The sequence below is a fragment of the Ursus maritimus genome (assembly GCF_017311325.1).
Source record: "Ursus maritimus isolate PB19 chromosome X unlocalized genomic scaffold, ASM1731132v1 scaffold_X1, whole genome shotgun sequence".
NCBI classification, from domain to species: Eukaryota; Metazoa; Chordata; class Mammalia; order Carnivora; family Ursidae; genus Ursus; species Ursus maritimus.
The window spans coordinates 38242707-38268118 of record NW_024423319.1 but is presented as its reverse complement, the minus strand read 5'-3'; the positions used below and the strand labels follow the sequence as shown (position 1 = coordinate 38268118).

General features: G+C 38.4%; 1 protein-coding gene across 3 annotated transcripts in view; it reads right to left on the bottom strand.

Annotated features, from left to right (window-relative positions):
• The window catches only part of AMMECR1 (AMMECR nuclear protein 1), a 108944-nt gene that overhangs the window by 59125 nt on the left and 24407 nt on the right, over window positions 1–25412 (bottom strand). The window lies entirely within an intron of this gene.

The following is a 25412-nucleotide window of genomic DNA, read 5'->3' as shown; positions in this document are numbered from 1 at the left end:
TCAATAAATACTCAGTATCTCTGGGCAAAGTATTGTGAAAGGTTACAGGAAATACAAGATTACCTAAAAGATCATCGTAGCTCACTAGGGGCCAGTACAGAAGGCAGGAGTGTTCACAACTAACTCACACAGGCAAAAGAAAATGAGTGCTATAAACTACGTCCGAAATGCCGTGAATGAAGCTATGGGGATAGAAGGAAATTTCATTGAGTCTGATTCTCTTCAGCTTGGCCTAGAAAAATGAGTAGGGTTTGGAGAGGTAAAGGGCAGGAGCAAACATTAACAAAACAAGACTCTGAAACCAGAAAAATTATTTTAATTTTTAGATAAAAGTATGGCCAACAAATAAAATCTCTCAAGCAGTAAATACTATGGCATCAAGAAAATTATATAGTTTTTTTTAAAGGTTTTTATTTATTTGAGAGAGAGCAAGTGAGAGAGAGAGCGAGCACAAGCAGGGTGAGGGACAGGAGAAGCAGACTCCCCGCTGACCAGAGAGCCCGATGTGGGGCTTGGTCCCGGGATTCCAGGATCATGACCTGAGCCAAGGGCAGACGCATAACCAACTGAGACACCCAGGCGCCTCGGAAGTTGTGTAGTTTTAAATGAAGTTTAATATAGCAGATGTTTGGATCTGGCAGCAAACCAGTGACAGCCTCGATTAATGGTTGAGTCTAGAAACAATTCTAGTTAGAAGCAACTTTATATGTCAGTTTGTATGAAATAAATTAATTTACACATTTTAGCACATTGTGTAAAAAAGATAAATACCCTACAGTTGGGGGTGGTTTGTGTTAATGTGACTATTCACAGTATTATGGATATGATATAGTACATTTCTGCTTTCTAAAAATTTAAATTTTAGGGGGACATACCATATGTCATGTATTTCTAATAATATGCTGTTGAGTTGGAGAACACACTCTGTATTTAAAGTACTCCCTAGTCAGTCATCAGCAGTTGGGTGAAAAGATCCTACTCAAATACTTCAATTACCCGTCCTGAACATTTAAATAATGTCAAGTTCTGACAGGTGGCCACAGGGCAGACAGGTTCCAAAATAAATAATGTACACAAACCAGGAGCAGTGCTAGAACTACCATCTCCTAAGAACCAAATTCTCAGAGGCATTAAAAAAATGACCCTAAGGCCAAATGATGGTTGATGTTAGTATTCAAGTGTTGGATGACCTACATTAAAGGTACGAAGATAAAAAGCCAAAGGAAAATTCCAGGTTTTCTGCTTTCTACATCATATGTACCTAAACACCTTCTAACTTGAAACAAGATACTGATGCTCCACTTAGAGCATTTCTCTAATTGCTCTTGACTGAGAATTATCAGGAAGACAAGAATTAGATGCATAACTCATACAAATACTACTACCTAAATTCCACACACTGTCTTTATTTTTTTAAGAGTTTATTTATTCATTTGACAGAAAGAAAGCACGCACAAGCAGGGGGAGTGGCAGGCAGGGGGAGAAGCAAGTTTCCAGCTGAGCATGGAGCCTGATGTGGGACTTGATCCCAGGACCCTGAGATCATGACCTGAGTAGAAGGCAGACACTTAACTGCCTGAGCCACCCAGGCACTCCACACACCATCTTTAACGATGAATTTCACCTCTTTATTTTTCACTTTGTAATCTGGTAGAGTCAATGTCAGCAACCATTATGTGGACAGTAAGATACCAATTTTCTCCCATAACGGCACCTATATAAATCACGTCTCCATAACATGTCCCTTGGCAGATTCAGAACAAAGTGAATCACACTGTAACATAGATACTAACATGTCTTTAAAATACCATAATGGCTTTTCCATGACACAGAACTAAGTTGTGTATTCTTTTCCTCAATGACCTGAGTGAGAAACCTACAAGTGTGAGTGAATTCGTTTCCCACCAAAAACCCTAGAGATGAAAGTCATTTAAAAGTGCTTTACATTCAATTATCTTCTTTGTCCCACTACAATATATATGCACATCATTCTTACAACAATCCTATCTACTCAAGCAAACATTCAAAACGTGTAGAGTAAACAGAAAAAGAATACATTAACCACTATGTTAGGGAATATGTTGAAGGGCATTCAAAACATAGTAGGGAAAATCATATACAGTTTCTTATAATGCTATGCTATCACTGATGAAGGGATGATGAATTTGAGGGGTAGGGTGTTAGAGGATAAGCTGCATTTTGCCAGGCAGCCTGGGAGAAAAGGTACTCCGTAATAAGCAAGGGCTCAGAGAGGTAACAGAAAGTAGTGTGATAATCTTGGTAACTTGCTGTGGTCTCTTGCAGATTTAACATTCTATGAATTTTAGGCACTGTTGAATATCTGTCCCCAAGAGCCCTCATAACAGGTAAAGGAGATGCAGAGTTGTCTGCACTCTCCCTGTTCCTTACCTGCCCCAGGCAACAACCACTTTGGGGGTTGGTGTGGCAGGGAAATATCTGTGGCAAAGATGGGAGAGAGCGCTACTTGACATCCCCACTGTGTTTAGGACAGATGCCCGAAGATGGAAGAAATCAGACTGTTAGGAGACAGAATACAACTATGCCTTCACAGTTTGGGGCTCTAATTTCTCATTTACAAATGCTCATCCAGTGTACTTTATAAAGAACACATATGTGTTCAAACAAAACACAAACAGACTCATAGATAGAACAAACGGATAGTTGCTGGGGGGGATGAACCAAGTCGGTGAAGGGGATTAGGAGGTACGAGGCTATGTTATGTACAGCTAGAGAATGTAGTCAATAATATTGTAACAACTTTGTATGGTGACAGATGGTAACTAGACTTAACTGTGGTGACCATTTCAAAATGTATATACATACTGAATTACTATATTCTGTGCCTGAAACCAATACAATATTGTATGCTGAGTATTTTTCAGCAAAAGAATTAAAAAAATGTTTTAAAAGAACACATATATGGGGCACCTGGGTGGCACAGCGGTTAAGCGTCTGCCTTCAGCTCAGGGCGTGATCCCGGTGTTCTGGGATCGAGTCCCACATCAGGCTCCTCCGCTATGAGCCTGCTTCTCCCACTCCCCCTGCTTGTGTTCCCTCTCTCGCTGGCTGTCTCTATCTCTGTTGAATAAATAAATAAAATCTTAAAAAAAAAAGAACACATATATGGAACTGAAAAAACCAAAATACCTACAAGCAACATTTCATGGGGGAAAGAACTTGGGAAACGAAGCATTTTAAAGTAGACTGAAACAGAATAAACATCACTGAGCACAAGAGATTGTATCTTGTGTGTGATAACTACTTTGTACAGGGCAATGACTATGGGAACATTCAATACGTATTACCTAAAAATAGCAACCAAAATTTTTCTTTTCCCAATGCACAGAGGGAAGAAATAGGCAATTTTATTCTTAAATGTATTACTAAAACATGTATGAGTTCCCGAAAGGATGTACGACAGCAATGTAATCAGAGATAGATCAAAGTAGAAAAAGGGATTTGAGCCTGTTGAGAGGAGCTGCTTAGTGACAAGGAACTAAGGAAAATAGTTCATAGTAAGACAAAGATTGAAGGTTTCTGGAAAATACTTTTACCATATGGTTTGAAGCCACCTACATACACTGAAAAAAAAATTACTACAAGCTAGAAAGGGGTTCAAAATGAAATGAAATATTAATGGCAATGTTTATCTGAAAGTAACCAGACATAGCTTTTTAAGGAATTTTCCTACTTGTGAACATTTTGTACCACTACGTTCTGAGAAACCTTTGGAGGCAAGTAAACTCTCTCCATTTTTCCGAGTCTGTAGACAGGAACAGGAAGTAACCACCTAATCTAGGTGAATCCTCTCTGCCAACTGGCAGCCAATACCATCAGGTCAACAGTACTAGCTCTCAGGGAAATGTAGTTGCATGGGAACAGCAGAAGTACAGAAAAACAATGTAAATCTGAACAGAATATTCCCCAGTCCAAGTTGCAGTGCCACTTCTTCCGTCCCTCTTTTGGGACTACTGATGCAGACCAGAACAGATTTGACATATATTTGTGGGAGAGGGGTACAGCTATGAAAAGGGTGTGTTCACTTAACAATATTTTACCATAAATCCTATCTCCCCTCCATACCGCAGCAGATACAGGTTAAAAAAAATGGCCTTAGATAACTTGCAAGCCTTCACTCTGGCAATTTGCTCTTCTTTAGAATGAGATTTGTAGGGGATGACATTAACAAGATGATATCCATCCCTACCAATATAATGAGAATTACTATAAATGGGTTTTCAACAAGGCTATTAATAGTACCCATAGATACGGGAAAAGAGAAGCTACCTAGCATGGTTCTTTTCTTTTGCCATCAAATCATGATGGCTTCTCAACTATGCTCAGGTTCTTCTGTTACTTACTCAGTGATGATCCAACTAAATTACTCATAACATCCAACTCAATACCATAATTCCCCAGGATCTAGGGGCTCAGAGAAAAACAAATGGTGGAGTCTTCCTTCCACTGCCAGGTTAAAACATTTCGCTTCCTGTTTCAACACAAAGAAGTTACCTACCTCATTTACAGATCACATAAACTACAGATACGATTTGTAAAAACTGTACTCAATGTGGTTAAATCCTGTATTAGTCTACTTGGGCTGCCCTAACAAAATACCGCAGACCAGGTGGCTTAAACAACAGAAATTTATTTTCTCATGGTTCTGCAGACTGGAAAGCATCAAGGGTCCAGCAGGGTTCTGTTTCTGGTGAGGGCTCTCTTTCCGACTTGTAGGTGACTGTTTTTGAACTCACTTGGCCTTTTCTCTGAGCATTCAGAAAGAGAGAGAATGAACGTGCATGCACACAAACTCTAGCGGCTCTTTTTACAAAAACACTAATCCTGTTGGATCAGGGACCCACCCTTATGGCCTCAAGTAACCTTAACTATCTTGTTATAGGCCCTATCTCCAAATACCATCACGGTGGAGGTTAGGGTTTCAACATATTCAATTTGAGGTCCACAATTCAGTCCATAGCAAACCCCTAACGACAGTTTTTGCACATCGTTCATGGTTTATATGATAGTCTAAGACTGTTAGATGAAGGACATCTTAAGAGGTTATCTATTTCTTCATTTTACAGGTAAAAAAACAAAAGCGATCCAGGGAGACTAAGTGCAGAGTCACCTCGATGGTTAGTGATAAAACCTGGGTAGTTCTCCAAATCTTACTACCAATATCATTTTTCCCCCAGTACAGGGGAAAAAAGTTGTGAGTAGCAAAGCTAGTCGTCCTCTAAGATATCAGAGAATAGGAAATTCTTATGAACACACAAATCTCATTCTCCTCCTCCCAGGAAGGGAGAAGAAAGATCAGCTGAGAAGATTCCAGAACAAACTAGAAATGCTGGATCAACCTAGACACACTAAACCAATTTTACAAGCTTCTATACTATTCCCATTAGAAGCCCATAGCAAAACCTACTATTTTATCTTTGATGGCCTCCCAACACCCTTTCTGACTCCCTCTCAACCCTCTTCTTTAATTTTTTTCCCTGTTGTCTAGCTAGCCTTCATCAAACTCAAGTGATCTAAAAGCTACAAATTCCTGTCCAATCAAAATTCCCGCCAAACAAAAATTTCCATTTACGATCCGTTAACAACTGTTTAGCTAGGTATTGATCTGACTGCTTAATTCATATTACTTAATGAGGCTTTTAAATGAGTGAATGAATCATTAATGGATGAATGAGGCTTAACTCTTCCAGGTAATCTGAAATTCAAATTAAGAAACCCTGAAAGGAGAACAATAGGAGGTGGTAAATGGGGGGGGGGGGGAGAAGGTAAGGTTCCCATACATTTTACACTTCTCTCAACCACACGGATCCTTTACTGCTGATAAGGAAAATACATTAAATCACCATTACAACCTTATACAACACTCCTCTCCCTCCAACTTTTGTAAATAGCCTGTATCCCATGCGGCTCAGGAAAATAAGGAGACACTGTTCAAACAGACAGCATGGGTTAGTATAGAAGACCACAAATATCTGAAAATGGGAATCAGGAATTACCAATCTTTCAGTACTTTTCTTTGCCTGATAGTCCCAGAAATTCTATCATGGCAGCATTATATTTTCCCCCTCCCATTTCTATAATGCTAATTTAACTGGCAAATGTCAGAGGAAGAGAGAGAACCTAAAGTCTTACAGATGACTGGGAAGGTTGAATGGGTATACGTGTGTGTGTCTTATAAATCAAGTGTAATCACCACCAACATATAACCAGCCAAATCACACACATACTTTAAGGGATTAGCTTGATTCTGCCAAATTTTGAAATGAAAGAACCATTTCTTCCTCTTAGCAAGACCAAGTCAATGATTTTCAGTAAACTTAAAAAAAATTCAGTCTCAGACTTGATACATTGGAATAGCCTGTCTTATTTCTTAGAGCCCCAAATTAGATGAGAAAGCCTGCCTGCATTGGAAAAAATACTATATTTACACATATTGTCCAGTCTTAGTTTAGACTGCTTTATTAAATTTAATATATGGTAGCATCTTAAGGATGAAGCTCATAAAATAAGCTTTAAGTGACAAATTGCTATAGATTTCCACAATGAAATAATTTATATTTGGAATTCCTGCTCTGAAACAATTTGTTCAAATAGTTTTAAGGGTTGGGACTCTGCCTTTACTATGATAGAATTAATTATTTTAATATAAAACAGATCAGGCAAAGAAAGACCTACTGAAGGCTTAAGCATTCTAAACTCAATATAAGCACAACTGAGAGAGCTAGCAGAACTAGATTCAGAAGTTTCAGAATGCTTTGATTGATATGATAAACTTTTATTTTTTATGCCCTTAAAAACTTTTATGGAACTGTGTTTGGTACCAAACGTTTTGTTCCATGGGACAATTCATATGCTGGATGGCTAGGGAATACTTAACACTTCAAACAATGAAAACAACTAAAGGTTTTTGTTTTGTTTTTCACTTGTATCTTAACCTCCCTACTAATGATCTATCTTCTCCACCATCTTGTCTTATCCTCAGAATCCATTCCATGACCAGAAATAGAATAGACAGAAAATAAATAGGCTGAATGACTTAAACACTAATATAAAGAGAGCTGTAAAGTTATCTAGCTTCTTCATTCTAGATTTCCATCTTACTTCCCATTCCAAGGAGATCCAATGTAACAAGACAGGTTGGTAAGACCTGCAATAAATCTGTGATGTAGTTCTTTATGAAGTTTTCTGGGTTTAGAAAGGTAACTGTTTTGATTTTAAGGTCCTTGAATTGGATTACTTGCTCCTTTGAAAGAAAGGAGCTGGATAGACTCAGCTTTGTAGCAGGAATTCCCCCAAGCCCTTCGCATTTTAGGGGTTAGAAGGAAAGGCAGGTTCTAGGGACAAAGCACTCAACTGAGACCATATTTTGTACCAGGGCTGCTTATGTTGCCTTTACCTTCCCCCGCTCCCTCCCCTCTTTTATCTTCCAAAAAACAGTTCAACTTTTAAGAACCTCTCTTTGCCCAAGAGGTTGAGGGTTTGTTTTAACATGGAATTGACATCCTCACCTCCAAGGTGTTTTTTGAAAATCAACTTTCTTTCTACTTCCCTCTACCCATTTTAAGTGTAAAATTCAATGAATTTTGACAAATGTATATATACACATAATCTAAAGTGCAATCAAGTTATAGAACATTTCTATCACCCCCAAAGAGTTCCCTTGTGCCCCTAGGTAATAAAATCTCTCTCCACACTCCCAGACCCTGGCAAACATGAACCTGTTTTCAGTCCCTATGGTTTTGCCTTTTCCAGAATTTCATGTAAATGGAATCATCCAGTATGCAGTCTTTTATGACTAGCTTCTTTTACTTAGAGTAACACTTCTGATATTCATTCATGTGTTTGGTCCTTTTTATTGTTGAGTGGTATTCCACTGAATGGATATACCACAATTTGTTTCTTTATTCACCTACTGATGGATATTTGGGTTGTTTATAGTTTGGAGCTATTATACATAATTTACATTCAAGTTTTTATGGGAATGTAAGTTTTTGTTCCTCTTAGGTAACTAACTACAAAGAGAATTGCTAAGCTATAAGTAGGTATATGTTTTTTTTTTTAATGTAGGTATATGTTTAGCTTTATAAGAAACTGCCAAACTATTTTCCAATTGGCCATGCCAATTTCCAGTAGCTATACCAACTACATTCCTACCAGCATTGTATGAGTGTGCCAGTTGCTCCACATCCTCACCAACACTTGGTATTTTTTTTAATTCAAGTTAATGTGTAGGGATATCTCATTATGGTTTTAATTTGCAGTTCTCTGATAACAAGGATATTGAGCAACTCTTCAAGTGCTTAATATTTATGCACAAATTTTCTTTTGGGAAGTGCTTGTTCAACTCATTTACTCATTTTTAAATTGGATTGTTTGTCTTCTTTTTACAGGAGTTGTAGGTTTTTAAAAAGTATGTTCTGGATACCAAGGTTTATCACAAATGTACACTGCAAATAAATTTTCCTAGTCTGTGGCTTGCTTTTAATTTTCTTAATGTTATCTTTTGAAGAGCACACATTTTTAACTTTGATGAAGTTTAATTTCATGAATTTTTGTTTTCTGGTTCATGTTTCGTGTCAGATAGAGGAATCTTCATCCAAAGGTCACGGAGATTTTCTCCTAGTTTTGTAATTTTAGCTTTTACATTTAGGTTTATGATCCATTATGAGTTACTCTTCGTGTATACTGTGGGGTTCATTTTTTAAACTTGTTAATATTTGGTGGTGGATTTTTGTGTGTATGAACATAAGGAATATTGATCTGTGGTTTTCTCTTCTTGTAATATCTTTTGTCAGTTTTCGATATCATGGTGATGCCTACTTCACAGAATGAGTTGGGAAGAATTCTATCCTCCTCTGTTTTCTACAAGTTTGATTTGTTCCTTAAATATTTGGTAGAATTCACATTGAAGTCATTGGAGCTTAGAGTTTAATTATGGGATGAGTTTTCATTACAAATTCAATTTCTTTAATAGATATAAGGCTATTCAGATTTTCTAGTTCTTTTTGAGTCAATTTTGATAATTTGTGTCCTTCTAGGAATTCTTCCATTTCATCCAAGTTGTAGAATTGATCAGTATAGACTTATTCACAATATTCCTTTGTCCTTTTCATGTCTGCAGGATCTATAGTGATGTCTATTCTTCCCTTCCTGATATTAGTAATTTGTGCTAATTTCTGTCTTTTTTTTTTTATCTCTATCGGTCTAGCTAGAGGTTTATCAATTTTATTGATCTTTTCAAAGAGCTGGCTATTGGTTTCATTGATTTTTCTCTATTGTTAGTTTTCTCTTTTATTGATTTCTACTCTTGTAATATTTTCTTTCTCTTACTTGTGGTTGAACTTGCTCTTCATTTTCTTGCTTCTTAAGGTGGACTGTTAGATTATTGGTTTTAGATCTTCTTTATTTTAAAGCTATAAATTTCTCACTAAGCACTCCATAAGCTACATCCTACAAATTTTAACATGTTGTGTTTTCATTAGCATTCAGTTGCGATTTTTGTTTAAATAGGCTCCACACCCAGCATGGAGCCCAATGCAGGGCTTGAACTCAAAACCCTAAGATCAGGACCTGAGCTGAGATCCAGAGTCAGTTGAGCCACCCAGGTGCCCCAGCTCAAAATATTTTCTAATTTCTTCTTTGACCCATGGTTTATTTAGGGTGTACTGTGTCATTTCCTAATATTTGAGAATTTCCCAGATGTCTTTTGTTATTGATTTTTCACTTAATTCCATTTTGGTTGGAAAATATAGTTTGTATTATTTCGATTCTTCTGAATATACTGAGGCTTGTTTTTATGGCCCAGAATGTGGTCTATTTTAGTGAACTTGAAAAGAAAATGTATTCTGGTAATGTTAGGTCCAGTGTTTCATAAATGTCAATTAGGTACAGTTGGTTAGTTATAGTAGTGTTGGTCAGGTTTTCTATCTCCTCACTGATTTTTTTTTTGGTCTACTTATTCTATCAATTACTGAGTTAAGAGTGTTGAAATATCCAACTCTAATTGTAGATTTGTCTATTTATCCTTTCAGTTGTATTTGGGTTTTTTTTTCTTCATGTTTTTTGAGGCTTTGTTGTTAGGAGCACACACATTTAGTATTGTTGTGCTCCTGATGAACTGACCACTTTACCATTATGAAATGTCTCTATCCTTATCCCTGGAAATACTGTTTGTCCTGAAGTCTAATTTGCCTCATATTGACATAGTCACTCAAGCTTTCTTATGATTAGTGTTTGCGTGACATATCTTTTTCCACCCGTTTGTTTTTAACCTATCTGTGTCTTTATTTTTAAAGTTGGTTTCTTATACACAGTACATAGTTGGGTCTTGCATTTTTATGTAGCCCCTTAATTGCAGTATATAGACTACTAACATTTAATGTAACTTTGATAATGTTGTGTTTAAGTCTACCATCTTTATATTTTATATTTGTTTTTACATTTCCCATCTTTACCTTGCTCTTCTTTTTTGGTCTTGTTCTGGATTAAAAGAGTATATTTTAGTATTCATTTTTATTACCATTATTAACAGCTTGTTAGTTATGCCTTTCTTGGTGGTTATTCCAGGTTTTATATGATGCATCTCTAGCTTATTACAATCTACCTTCAAGTAATATTACATCACTATACATATAACATAAGGACCTTAGCAGCATACTTCCATTTCATTCCTTCCATCCCTTGGGGCTACTGTGGTATCTTTTAGATCTATATACCTTACAAATTCCAGAAGAGATTATTAATTTTGCTTTAAACAAGCACTTAACTTTTAAAGAAATTTTAAAATGAAGGAAAAAGTCTTGTATATTTACCCTACACTTAACACACTTATCTGGCACTCTTCATTACTCTGTAGAGATCCAAATTTCCATCTGGAATCATTTTCCTGCAGCCTGAAAAACTTCCCTTAATATTCATTGTAGTTCAGGCCTGCTGGTGACAACTTTCAGTTTTTGTTTGTCTGGAAAAAAAATATATTTCACCTTCATTTCTTTTTGCTTTAATTTTGTAAAGATACTTTCATTGGAGATGGGATTTGAGGTTGACTGTACTTTTTTTCTTTCAGCACTTTAAAAATGTCATTCCATTGTCTTCTTGCTTGCTTTGTTTCTGATGAGATGTATATAATTTCTTATCTTTGCTCTTCTGTATGTAATATGTCTTTTTTTTCCCCTCTAGCTTCTTTTCAAATGCTCCCTCCACCACTGGTTTTCAGCAATTTGATTATAATAGCCTTACTGTGGTTTCCTTTGTGGTTATCCCACTTAGAATTCATTGAGCTTCTTGGATCTATGGGCATATAGTTTTCATCATAATTGAAAAAGTTAGCCATTATTTCTTCAACTATTTTTTATGACTACCCCTCTCTCCTTTCCTTCTGGGAATCCAATTACATGTATAGAAGTCTGCTTGAGGGGTGCCTGGGTGGCACAGCGGTTAAGCGTCTGCCTTCGGCTCAGGGCGTGATCCTGGCGTTATGGGATCGAGCCCCACATCAGGCTCCTCCGCTATGAGCCTGCTTCTTCCTCTCCCACTCCCCCTGCTTGTGTTCCCTCTCTCGCTGGCTGTCTCTATCTCTGTCGAATAAATAAATAAAATCTTTAAAAAAAAAAAAGAAGTCTGCTTGATATTGTCCCACAGTTCACTGAAGCTCTTTCTTTTCCTCACTTTTTTCCATTCTCCATTTTAGATTGGATAATTCCTATTGTTAGATCTTCAAATTCATTGATCTTTTCTTCTGGAGTCTAATCTAATCTGCTATTAATTTCATCCAGTGACTTTCTTATTTCATGTACTATACTTTCCAGCTGGAGAAGTTCTATTCAGTTCTTGATAGGTCTTCAATTTCTTTCCTCATTATATTCATGCTTTTCTTTCAGTTGTTCAACTGTTTCATAGCTTTTTTAAATTCCTTGTCTCCTAATTCTATAATCATCAATTCTGGTTCTGTTTCTATTGACTGACTTCCTCCTGATTATGGATTACATTTCAGTGCTTCTTGGACTATCTAGTGGTTTTTTGGATATCAGACATTATAACCATTATATTTTCGAATGTTTTGATTTTACTGTCTTCCTTCAAAGGGTGAAGTTTGTTTTGTCATGCATCTAAATTATTTGTGGATAATTATTTTTCAAAGCTTGGCTTGAAGTTTTGTTTAGTTTGGGTTCAGAGTACCCCTTACTTTAGGGCTAATGGTAGCCCTGTTACTAAGATATGACCCTTCTGGGGTTCTATTTAATACTCTGGATGCTCAACAAGGTCTCTCATCTCTTGCTGTGGCAACTCAAATGTCTCCCAGTCCTGTACGAGCTCCAGTAAATTTTCAACTTATAGCTCCTGAGCAATCGTTTCTTGCTCATGGGTGTTTCTTCAACCCATGCGTAGATTTGTATTCAGCCAAAGACAAAGGGGACATTTTTGCAGATTTGTGGAAATATTTCTGAGTGGTCCCCCACCCCCAGTACTCTGCTCTGCAAATTCCTGCCACCTAGACCTCCCTGAGCTTCTATCTCTGTCTCACAAATTCAACAAAACTGCAGGCTCTGCTTGGGTTCCCTCTTACAATGCTATGGTCCAGAAACTGCCCACTGGCAAAAAGCCAGAGTGACCGTAGGGTTCACTTCATTTGTTCCCTTTTTCTCAGGGATCACGGTCCTGTGCTACCTGTTGCCCAACATCTGAAAACAGTTGTTTACAATCTTTTGCCCAGTTCCTCGTTGTTTACAGGGTATGTGAGGCAGAAGGGAACAAGTCTTATCCTAGTTACAACTTCTTGGACTGAAGTGGAGGTCCCAAAGCCTTTTAAAACTGAGTCACTTTAAGGGTCAAACTCTGTGGTAGGTTTCACATATTAAATGTGGGAAAAGCCTACCACAAATAGAAGACCACGGCAAACAGGAAAATGGATCAGGAAGCAGAAAGTAAAAGGGATAGATCTCTTCAGCTTTGACAGGTGGTGAACTCAGAAGAATATGAAGTGACTCAACAAATTTCAGGGGCAATGTACTGCTCAGAACCAAAAGGTTACAGATGCCAATCTTAAAAAATATCAACTCAAGAGCTCTAAAATCCAAAGTAATGAAATAAAATAAAAAATCAAAGCAGTCAGATTGAAAGTGAACTTGATAAAAATGTCAGTTAACAGTCACACCAATATTTCCTTCTTTAAGTTGATGCCAAAAATAGCCCATTCCTCTTACTGTCCCTCAAGTTAAAACGGAAAAAAAAGTAAATGCAATTTGAACAACCTTATTTACAACACCTAAAAAATATTGAGGAAGTTATTCATTATCATGAATGATGTCTGATACGTGTGTGTGTGTGTGTGTGTGTGTGTGTGTGTGTGTGTTTTGTGGCTGCGACTTCTGTAGGGCTATTTTTCAGCTACGATGATTTAAACAATCTTATGGCACAGCTATTGACTTCACTGCTCTACTAGATAACACTGAGTTTATCACAGTCTTAATGGTACAATCTTGCGATCACAATGCCATGTCTACGGAAGGGCAGTCACCTAAGAACAAGCCCCATATTAAGGAAACCAAATATGCAAAGTTCTTTTATGATGGAGCAAACAGGAAAACAATATGATATGTGCTATTAAATGATCCTATCAAAAATTATTTTTAAAAATTTCCCACTAACAGGGGTGCCTGGGTGGCTCTGTCAGTTAAGCGTCTGCCTTGGGCTCAGGTCATGATCCCGGGGTCCTGGGATTGTGGGATTGAGCCCACTGCATTGGGCTCCCTGTTCTTTGGAGAATCTGCTTCTTCCTCTCCCTCTGCCCCTCCCTCCCCCACTCATGCTCTCTCTCTGGTGCTGTCTAATATAAAAATTAAATCTTTAAAAAATAAAAAAATTTCCCACTAACACATCAGGCAACATCATGATAGTTCAATGTTTGGAAAGCAAGCACAGAACAATAGAAGTTTCCCCAGAAAATTAGGAGAGCAGTAATCAAGCCAGTGCAGAGCCTCTGAGAAAAAACCAAAATCCATGAATGACACTGGCTGAGAAACTGAGGTAAGAAGGTAGTGAAATGAGAAGGATAATTGCTTACCTTCTTGCTTTACACTTCTCTTTAGGTAGCCCTATATAGCTGCCTACTTCAAAGCCTATAACTTTGTAAACAAACGAAACAGAAGCTAAACAAAGGGACCAAACTCCCTGGGAAGATAAGAAAGAACACAGCAGCCCTACCAACAAGCCCCAGTACAACAACTTCCTCTGTATATTTAAATACTCTGGTTTAAAAAGCCTCCAGCTGAACTGCTAAGTACATGGAAGACTACAGATTAGCCAAAGGTGTCGTACTGGGTCTGGAAATGATGGTGACCTATTCAGCCTCATCACGTCAATACGAGAAAGAAAGATTTGCCACCTGAGCCACTGAACACGCTCATCTCTGAAAGCTAATTTCTTTCCCCTCAAGCCTACCTCGTCCTCTCCTTTAAAAGCAGCAAAAATACCTCAAGCCTTGGCTTTGCAGATAAATACCACAGACAAAAAATTATTTTATTTTAAACTCGAGCTGTCTACTTCTAGATCCGAAATGCACCTAATAATGGGACCTCACACTCCATCAATCCAGTATTTCTATAGAGCTGTAGAACCAAAGACCAGGGAAAATGTAATTTCTCATCGGGCTTACCTCTCCCACCCCTTCTTGACATTAAATGCTAACCAAATTTCCAGTTAAAGACACAGATCTCAGGACTATACGTGTCCCCCCTGAATACTGCTAGATTGATGAAAAATCTTGTTATTTGAAAAGAGTCCTTCAGTGACCAGCTTAATGTTTTCAAACTTGCCCGGAGTCTTTCCTCATTCTGCCAAATGTAAATGTACCACAGAAGCACCACTTCTTCAAACAAATGAAACTGAGCTATGGCAGCATTATTGTAATTAGCCATACGGAACAGTTGATCAGTTCAAGCCAAGTTCTTTTCTATAGGAACACATTTCTCATTCTGTAGTGTACGACAGCAAAATTGCCAAATGACTGTTTTACTTATAATAAAATAGTTCTCATATGGACTACAAAATTACATATGTGTCTAGCCCAATGCATGATTCTCTAAGAGGCAGCTCTCTTTTCACGCCAAATCTGAGATCAATTAACTGAACTGAATTAGAGACATTTGGATTATAGAGTTTACGATGAAACAAATGTAGTTTTATTTCTTTAGGGTACACTCATACTTACCTGCCCAACCCCCTTCTTAATAAATAAGGTAAATAATTCAACAGATGAGAATAACTGTTAATGAATACATCAACTATCCGTATGTAAATGGAAGTTCTTTTACACCTAGAATAAAGCCAACCTTCATTCCATCCAGTCCACATAAATGATCATCAATTCCAAATATGGAAAAGGAAAATAAGATTGGAAACAAATCAATAAGGTTTCTATGGCTGAAAATATGGGAGCTTTTAAAAATAATTTCAAAGCATAACAGGAAAACTAACTCTGACTACCTAGAATAAGACAGATTTAAATTTTTAAATGACAACTGTATAAAAGAATAAAAGTCGGATAAAAAGGAGCATTTCACAAACGATCATGACAGTATGTATATACTCATATATCTATGCACACACACACAACTAAAATAGCTAACATTTACCAAACACTATGTGGCAGGCCCTTCTCAAGTGTTTACATGTAATAACTCCTTTAAATCCCTACCACAACTCGATGAGGTAGATACTATTATTACCCTCCATTTTACAGATAAACTGGAGATCCGAGGGGGCAATTAACTTGTCAGTGGTTACATAGCTACAAAGTGGTGGGGTCAGGATTTGGAGCTAGGCATTGTGGTATGGCCCCAGGGCCACCTCTGTTTATCCCAGTCTACGAATGTGTGTGTGTTGTTTGATACAAACCACCTGAAAAATAGTATTCCAATNGGGAACTGAATTACTGGCTTTAAAGACTAACACCTGGAAATTAGAACAGGCATAAACAAAATTGCTGACACTGTGCATATCATAAAAATTAAACAGAAGGTTAAAAACATAAAACACTAGAAAGAAGAACTGCTGTAAAGATGAAAATCTGCAGAAAATTATGTCGTAATAATATAAATGGACTGGGTATTAATAAAAAGCATCCCATTGAAAGAAAGGATCAAAACACTTATATAACATTTTTATTTACTATAAATGTAATGCATGTTCACTGTAAAAACATTCTGGAAAACACAGAAAAGCAGAAAGAAGAAAATAAAAATCACACATAATCTCAGAACCAAAGAAAATGAAAATTTACATTTCCCGATAGTTGTTTTCTGTGGAAATATGTTCTCATAGTTAACGTCATACTGTATGTTTTCATATAGTTTGTTTTTCAACTGAATTACATGAACATTTTCTTACATGGTTAAGATGCTTCAAAAATATTTTAATGGCTCCATTATATTTCATCATATGGGTATACCATAATTTAGGTAATCATTTCCTTCTTGTTAAAATTGTGGGGAAGATCTCTGTGCATTAAAGTTTATCCAGATCTCAGATTTATTTTCTAAGGATAAAGTTTTTTTAGAAACATAATTACCAGATCAAAGTATATGAACATTTTCTAAAGCTCTTGATGCATTTTACCTAATTGCTTTCCAAAAAGACAGTGCCACTTAAAAAAAAAAGACTTCATTGAGTTAAAACTTCAAGAATATTTATTTACAACCAGCATTTATGAATCATTTTAATTGGTGGCAGCTGCTTTAAATGTTCTCATTGTTAAACCAGTAAAACACCACAATGGAAACAGACTGTCTTAATTTAAGGTCAAACGGCAGTTATAGTTTAAAAATTAAACTCAAGTATATTTGCCTCATGGTAAGAATGGCTTCCTTCCAACTTGCAGACTCCCTGTTCTTCAAAACTTTTATAAAACTTATGTCCAAAAAAAAAAGAAAAAAGCTTATTCTACGGTCTTACGCCTCAAAACAAGTATCCGAAGAGGCTGCTTTTTTATACTGTGTTTTCTTAAACAGAGCAAAGTTGATAGGTATTTAAAAATCCACCTGTTTTCATTGTTCCTCATGTAACACATTATAAGAGATTACATTTAAAAAATAAAAGATAAACACAACTAAAAGTATTTAAGGAGGGCACGTGATGTGATGAGCACTGGGTATTAATATGCAACTAATGAATCATTGAACATTATATCAAAAACTAATAATATGTTGGCTAATTGAATTTAAATAAAAAAGAAAAAGAAAAGTACTACATTGAAAAAAAAAACATGGATCTTCGTAAAAATATGTTTGTTGAATGAATGAAATAATTTAAATAATTTAAAATGAATAATTTAATCTAATGAGGATCACGCTAAAAGGGACTGTTGTTGCAGGTCCAGGCCCAACAAATACTGTTTTTAAATGTGTAGTGGGCGTCTAAGTGTGACACATAGAATTTTTATCAAAGGCATGGAGCACCAGGGTCGCTTGCTTAGCTGGTTGAGCGACCAACTCTTGGTTTCGGCTCAGGTGTGATCTCGAGGTCCTGAGATTGAGTCCTGCAATGGGCTCCACGCTCAGCAGGGAATCTGCTTGAGATTCTCTGTCCCTCTCCCACTGTCCCCCCCACCCCACCCCAGCTCACGTGCATGCACACTTTTTCTCCCTCAATAAATAAATAGAAATCTTTAAAAAAAAAAAAAAAGAATTTCGATCAAAGGCATAAACAGCTTTCTCGGGCCTCTAGGTAGAGTTTAAAACTCATACTTTATAGTGGTATCTCTTAGGGAGATAAATGTCTCAGGGATAAAATCAGGGGGGAAACCTAAGAGATGTTTTGTTTTGTTTCTAAAGATTGATTTATTTATTTTAGGGGGACAGAGCGTGGGGGGGGGGCAGCGGGAGAGAGAGAATCCCAAGCGGACTCCCTGCTGGGCACGGAGCCTGCGGGGCTCCATCTCATGACCCTGAGATCATGACCTGAGCCAAAACCAAGAGTCAAACATTCAACCGACTGAGCCACCGAGAAGCCTCAGAGATGTTTTGTTCTTAGAATTCTAGTGCTCAGATACTTCACATACCAGAACCTCCGAGTTCATTCAAATCAACGAGGTATAAGAGGATAAAAGTACTGGAATCGGGTGGCTCTACTCTGCCATCCATTAGTCTAAAGACTGTGAAGGAGTCCTCTAAGTCCCTTCAGCTTCAGACATGGATGTGCAAGACGGGGATGAGTGCAGTCTGCTTGCTGGACTGCTACAGGAATCCAAGGACACTAGCCGCTTGAAAAGTCCTGAAACCACCAAGTATTTATAATGCTGTGTCAATAAAGGTAAAATTATTGTTACCATCTTTGGCCAATGCGACCTTTATGAAGTAGCCCCTCAATAATCGTGAAATTCCTTCCTTGGATGCGTAGGAGAAGTAGGGATACTTGAGTATGATGATTTAGTGTTATAATTGGTAATAGTATTATAATTTCACAGGTGGCTCTGTGAATGGATTCCACATCTGGGGAAATGTAAGATTCTGGTGGTACTGACAGGTGCACCGTGAGAGACTGTGCTTTGCTCAATCGAATGCTTCAGGACTTGAAGAACATTAATGGGGAAAGTGAGAGTCAACATTCAATGAGAGCATACTATGAGTCAAATGTGATCAGGTGCTTTCACATGCATTTTACTCTTCACAACAACACAATTTTCAGAAGGCATTTACAGATGAGAAAACAGGCTGAGAGGTCGGTTGACTTCAGCCTAGGACACTGCTAGAGTGGGGCAGACATGACATTATCACACAGGGCTATCTGACTCCAAAGCCACAGAAAAGGTTTATCATCTTCAGATAAAGGTGAGCTTTTGCGTCATTTCCTTTTTTGTTATTTCAATCATTTCTTGTGGTTGACACATGGCCTAACAAAATATGCTGGTCCACTCTATACCATCAGGAACCAGAGAAGCAGTAAGAAAATTCTGAATACACAGAGAAAGGGTGATTCTCGATCTGGGGAAAAGCAGTTAAATCTGGCCCCCAGGTGCAGGTGGGTGAAAGAGTCACCAGAGCCCATTAAGCATACACTGGATGACCGTTTAAAAGATTTATCTTGGGACATCCTCAGCAACCACAAAAGTCAATTTCCAGTATGCCCCGTATGATAAACAACTTCGGGTTCAGGGATTTATAGAGAGGCGACTAAGGAAGTCTGTTATCCCCAGGAAGTATCCCTAGGCCAAAAGAAATGCTCTGTCCAAAAATACCCAGAGAAATACCTGGTAAGAGTCCCTTTACTTCTATAGAACAGAATACCACAAGAAATGTTTAATCAGAACAGAGCAAAACTGGATATCAAGAAAATGGTTCCAGAGGTGGAACATTCTAAGCAGAAGCTAGTTAAATCATGGCAGGGAATATCCAGAGCAAAAACAAACAAACAAACAAACAAAACCAGTAAATCATCAAATTTCAGGGCTAAAAATCTAGGGCAAGAGATAAGGAGAACAGGGAGCATAGCTACCTTCAAATACCTAGAATTTTTCCAGGTTTGGTCAACACAACTAGAAGCACGGTTTGGTTTTGTGTTGCTCTGATAGATAGCCTTTTGGAAAGCTGAAAGCGTCCTCTTAGACCACAAGAATCTGAGTTCTCTTTAAGGAAACCCAACATCAGGGTAGCTTGGGAGTTGTGTGGATTCCTATACTGCCACTCCTTTCCGAGCAAATCTGCCAAGTGGCAAATAAGGCAGAATCTTAAAATGTCACTAAATAGTTACAAGGTGAAGGCAGTGCTCATGAATGGTAGGTTCACAGGCACAATCCTTGGTATATATTCTTCCCAAGCCATCAGATACCAAGGAATGTGACCTAGGTGGAGTCAGAAGACAAAATTAGCCTACTCTTCAAATTCCTCTGACCCCTGTATCTTTATGGGGGGGGGTGGAGTGGGGGAGGCTGAGATGAAGAGGAGGGACACAGTCATAGAGCAAGTATGGAATCAAACTTGACCAAGGCCACAGAAAGTGCCCAAGGAATGTACTGCCCAGAGGTCAGTCTGAAATTCATGGAGTTCTCCCAAGGTTGCTGTCACCAGTGCCAGCAACAGAGGCTGGTGCTGACGAAACCAATGCTGAAAGCCATAAGGAGCTCTTCACATCCTTTAAGTCTTAGACTAAATATCACTTTCTCAAAAATACTTTCTCTCCACCTATCTAAAGCAGAGGATAGCGACTCTGTTGTTCTCTGTGTTGATCCCTGTTTACTTAGCCCAAATAAAGTTAGTCAGTTTCCCCTGCTGACTATAAGCCTAATGAGACTAAAGATGCTGTCTGCCATGTTTGTCATTACATCCCCCTTGCTAGCACAGTGCCTAGAACACAGTAAGTGCTGAGCACAGTGCCTAGAACACAGTAAGTGCTGAATAATAATTGAATTAAAAAAACAGTCTATGACAGTGATTCTCAAAGTGTGTTCCCCGGACCGCCAGCACTGCGGTCACCTGGGAACTTGTTAGAGGTTCGAATTCTCAGGCCCCACCCCAGGCTCACTGAATCAGAAACTCTGGGAGTGGGGCCAGCAATCTACATTTTAACAAGCCAGCCAGGTTACTTTTATGCATGCCCAGGTTGGAGGACCCCTGGTATATAACAAGGATGTATAAAAATGCAACTATCAAGAGTACAGAAATATACATTTCCTGGTAGTGGGAAGTATAAAGGTAAAGGTTCTTTTCTAATGTGGGGCTGGAATGCTTAGCCAGGTCATCCACAATTCTGAGGCCAGTTTGCATGCAACTAGTATTTTATCCAGAACGTAGCAAGGATTTCCAAATAGAGGCTACTAAGTAGAAATCTTGGACAACTTACTTAACCTCTCCAAGCCTGTTTCCTTTATCTGTGAGGAGGGACTACTACCATGCTCCCAGGTCAATAGGGATTAAATGAGATTTAAAAATTTACCCAAGTTCTAGTGCATAGTAAACACTCAGTAAGTGGTGGTGGTGGTGCTTCTTATTGCATCTGTTTTGGAGGCCTGTGAAGATGAGTATCTCACAGGTGCAGTTTTCCACCTCCAAGAAGGCCCTGGAAAGAAAGAAAAGTGTGCTACTTTTCAAAAGGGTAGCACCCAAATGCTGGGATACAAGTAGCTGAATGAGACTGTAAGGATACACCATTTTCTGGCCTCCAGAGCCAAGAGATGTCAAAGGGAAGAGAGAATTTAACGCCTGAAGGGTTAAAGTAAGGGGAGGGAACAAGACGGGAACAGAATGAGCAACTACTAAGCAGCGGGTGAGGACTGCTGGCAGCGAAAATGGCTGAGCTGAAAGAGCAAGGTTATGCCGTGATGGACTCTTCTCATCTGGCTAGAAGGAAGTCCTTCTGTGTGGTATCTGAATTTTCTGAACCAAAAACTGGTACAGTCTTATGAATCTGAGTACACTTATGGACACAATGGGCCAAACTGAAATCAGGGCTGCCCTGGGAAACCCAGAATATATAGTTACTGTCTGGAAATGGTCTATTTTTATAAGAACCCAACACCAGTATGGCTAAAGAACTGCACAGAATTTCACAATACCCTCATACAGTCTCTGGTTATGACTCACCCTGAATGATGAAGGCTGTATGGGCACATGACCCCGAAAAACTTAGAGCGTGTGTGAGAAGTTACTTAGGGTCATCTTCTCTTTCTTCCCATTCCACCAGATTCTTCTAGTTTTATAATTTCATCGTCCAAATTCCGGAGACCCTCGTAAAAGATCATCAGGTTTATCTCAAGTATCCTAGATTAGCTACTATTGCATTTTAATACCAGTTCAAGGGTTCTTTTTGGACAATTTCATTGCCTTTGATGATGGTAAGGAGGGATACAAGGTCTTTCAACGCTGAGTCATGTTCATGAGCTAGCAGTTTCTTGAGATCCAAATGGACAGCTAAGCAGAATTTTATAACCACTGGTTATAAAAATAGGGCTGGTTAGAAAAGTTAATGGCCTTACTGCCGGTGATTCTGTCAATTATGAGACCTGCTGCCATCAAGTCAGTCGCAGGTAGGCGAGTTTGAACAATTTACCTTCTTGTGAAAGTAGCGGGTTGAGGAAAGATAAAAGAATTCTACCTACTAGAATTTAAGAGTAGGTTGTCAAAAGAGGGGGATGGGTGATAAACCACCTCTTGCTGTTCTATCAATTTTCCTTCCAGGAATGGTTTTCCCAAATAGAAATCAAAATGCAGAGATACACTAACTGTGCAGGCACCTAATGAGACTGAGGAGGCATTGTTGAATCAGAGGAGCTCCCACTTCAGCAAGATGGCTATGCCTCCAGACCCAGTTGAGTAAGAACTTTCAAATCGCTCTGGTTTCCTCTCCAACCCCGGAAAAGTGAGGTCATCTTGCTGTTGGGAATTGGAGAGAACACAACCCACCATTGGGCCTCAGTCAGAGTGACCGCAATTAGCATGACTTGATCTAACTGCAATCTGGAGCTGTTCACACCTCCTTAGGTAGCCAAGGGCTCCCTGGTTTCCTGAGTATCATCATTCTGAGGAAGAAATTAGCATGTCTGCTAATTTCAAACATAATTCTGCTCAGAATTCCTCACCTCAACCATTTCTTGTAGCTCAATCTCCCAAGTTACTAGTCTGCCTGATACTGTGTGGTACCGGTTAGAGCTGGATGTACTATGCCCTTGGAGGACTGAGTCTGTTATCTGGAGGCAAGTCAGAATAGAGTTGTCTGGACTAAGACTACCAAGAAAGCTAAGAGGTTTTCCCTGCCCCACTCTTTGTCACTAGAATGTGGGGTCCATCCCACAGGAATAAATAAGAAGCCAAACTACAGTTGATAGGGTCAATTTAGTACAACAAACCACTATGAGGCACCGGTTACCGTCTGCTAGGTACTAGGGCTCAGAAATGAAAAAGACCAACCCTACTCATCAGTAGCTTATAGTCTGGTAGGTGAAGGGGAAAAATACACAAATAGAATTTAACAAGCAAGTAGCTATGGATGAAAAGTGGTGGAGCAGAGAAGAAGGCCACTTAATGTGGAAATTCGGGGAAGCAAGAAAGGAGAGGACCATGACTGGGGAAAGTACTTTAGCTCAAGATCTGTGGCTCGTACATTAGAGGTAGAGTAAAGGGAAGAGGGAAGGCTAGAAAGCTCCTGGTCAGAGCCAGAGGTGCACCATTGCTTTTGGACTTCTTTAGGTGACTAAGGCTCTGACAGAGTGGAGACTTCTCTTAGCACAATGTCCACTCACCCATCCACCTGCACGTATACCCTTACCAATGATCTGATTGGGTGGAGAAATGGGAAAGAAGAGCAGATGTAAAACGCTCAGCAGGGTGCACACCACGTAAGTTTCCAGCAAATATCACTGTTCTTCATTTCTCCACACAAGCTCTACCAGAATTGCAGGAGTCAGATGGTACACTCTCAGGAGTTGAGAAAAAACTAGAAATCTCTGAAGTATAGCTGGAGGCAAAATTACAACAGACCTTACTCTGCAGGACCTCAACAGCTCTGGCTGACAGAGCTCTCCAAAATCCATCAGGTAATGGCATAGCCCTTCTCTCTGGATGAACGGGGTGAGCCTAACGTTACAACACCACCCACATTATTTGGTAAAATGCCAAACTACGCCATTTTTTTTTCCTGTACCACTATTTGTACCTACCCTTCCATCTCAAACCTAACTTCACAGTTAATCCTTATGCAAACCAGGGCTAACCTCTCTGAGCTAACCTATTCCAGTCTTCTCTTCAACAATGACTCTACTCTGTTTTAAATCTCTCACTCTGATTCAACTGTACAACACCTATGCCAGTATTTCCCAACAGATTAAAAAATCAAGTCAAAATGAATGAACAGATGCTTTAATTTCAAGCTTTTCTTCCCCCCCCCACCTCTCCTGATTCAAGATTTCTCAAATATCCTCATTTCCTGATAGTTCCCTGAACAAAACTACTCTATCAACTGTTTATGGTCCTCAGTGATTGTAATACCTAGTCCACTCCCCCCAAATCAAATTCTAAATCCCTAGCATTTCAAACATAATTCAAAATCTTCTGTGAATTTGAAATCCTTCCCCAATATGTGAAGTCCATCATCTTTAATAGGATTAATATGCCTCCCCCATGCTCATGTATAATCATGAATACCCAACTCCCCATTATCCACATGTGGCCATTTCCCCTCTTTTCACTCACTGGCTTGGGGTATGCCCACTCTGGTAAATGTGCTGGATAGAGCAGGACAGGAGACAATTCACAGAATGAGGGGAAAAGACAAGAGAAAGAGGCAAGGAAATCATTAATTTGAACTATATGCATTCAGGTCCCTTACAGAAGCAGGGATAATGAGAGGTGATTACATATATAGTAAAATTTAATTACATCAAATTATATTAAAAGTTGCTTGAAATAGAAGTTGTAGCCATAGAAATAGGCACCTGCTTAGTGAAGTGGAGAAGTTGGTTTACTTACGTATGTCCCAATGGAAAAGCAAGTTGGTAAATTATCCGAAGTATACTGGAAGTTTATAGGCCAAGATTAATATAAAATGTATGTGTGCATAAACACACACACTCTCAAGGTAAATGTGTCCATCCTATTCACCCCTGTAAGAAATCTTGCCAAACCAAACTGTTCTTTAAACTCCTATCAGTCTGCAGTAAATTGTCAAATACATAGATGGCACCCAAGTGGTAGCTGACAGCAATCTTCAATCCTAGCTGAATGAAAACCTACCCAAGCCACATGTAGAAGGCAATTAATCTTTAATCATAAAAACACTCAAGGATCCTGCATGTTACAGCATTCTTATAATTGTACTGGAAGATATACTGTAATTTACTTAGTATAGCCAAGAATTTATAGAACCATGATTCAGAGTTGCACACAATCTGATTTTAGCACTAAAGCTGAAAAATAAAACCTACTGGAATCAATCCAACTTGCTTTATTTCCTGGAATACAGGTAAAAACCCATTATAGTTTAACATCAGGATAACAGAGCCTCTAAATAACAATGCTCTCTCTCCTAATGAACCTACGGTAGTTTGTTGATTTAGTTACAAAAAAAATTATTTACAGCAAATAATCAAGGAAAACAAATGTTTTCTTAAATTCTCTTCCAGTAACAGACACTCCTTATAATGAAAAAATATGTATGTACCACTGGCAAAGCAACTCTCAGTTGATAATTCACTGTGAACTTGAGATCTGAAGATTTTCCCCCACAGTTTCATTTGACACATCCCCAACGCTTACCTCCTTAAATTTTATACACAAGCAAACATAAGTAATATAGATGTCAAGTCCATTCAGTGCCTATGTCATGGACATAATCTTCGGAATCAAGCTATTTTACAACTACCATTATCTATTCTAACTTGTCACTTGTAG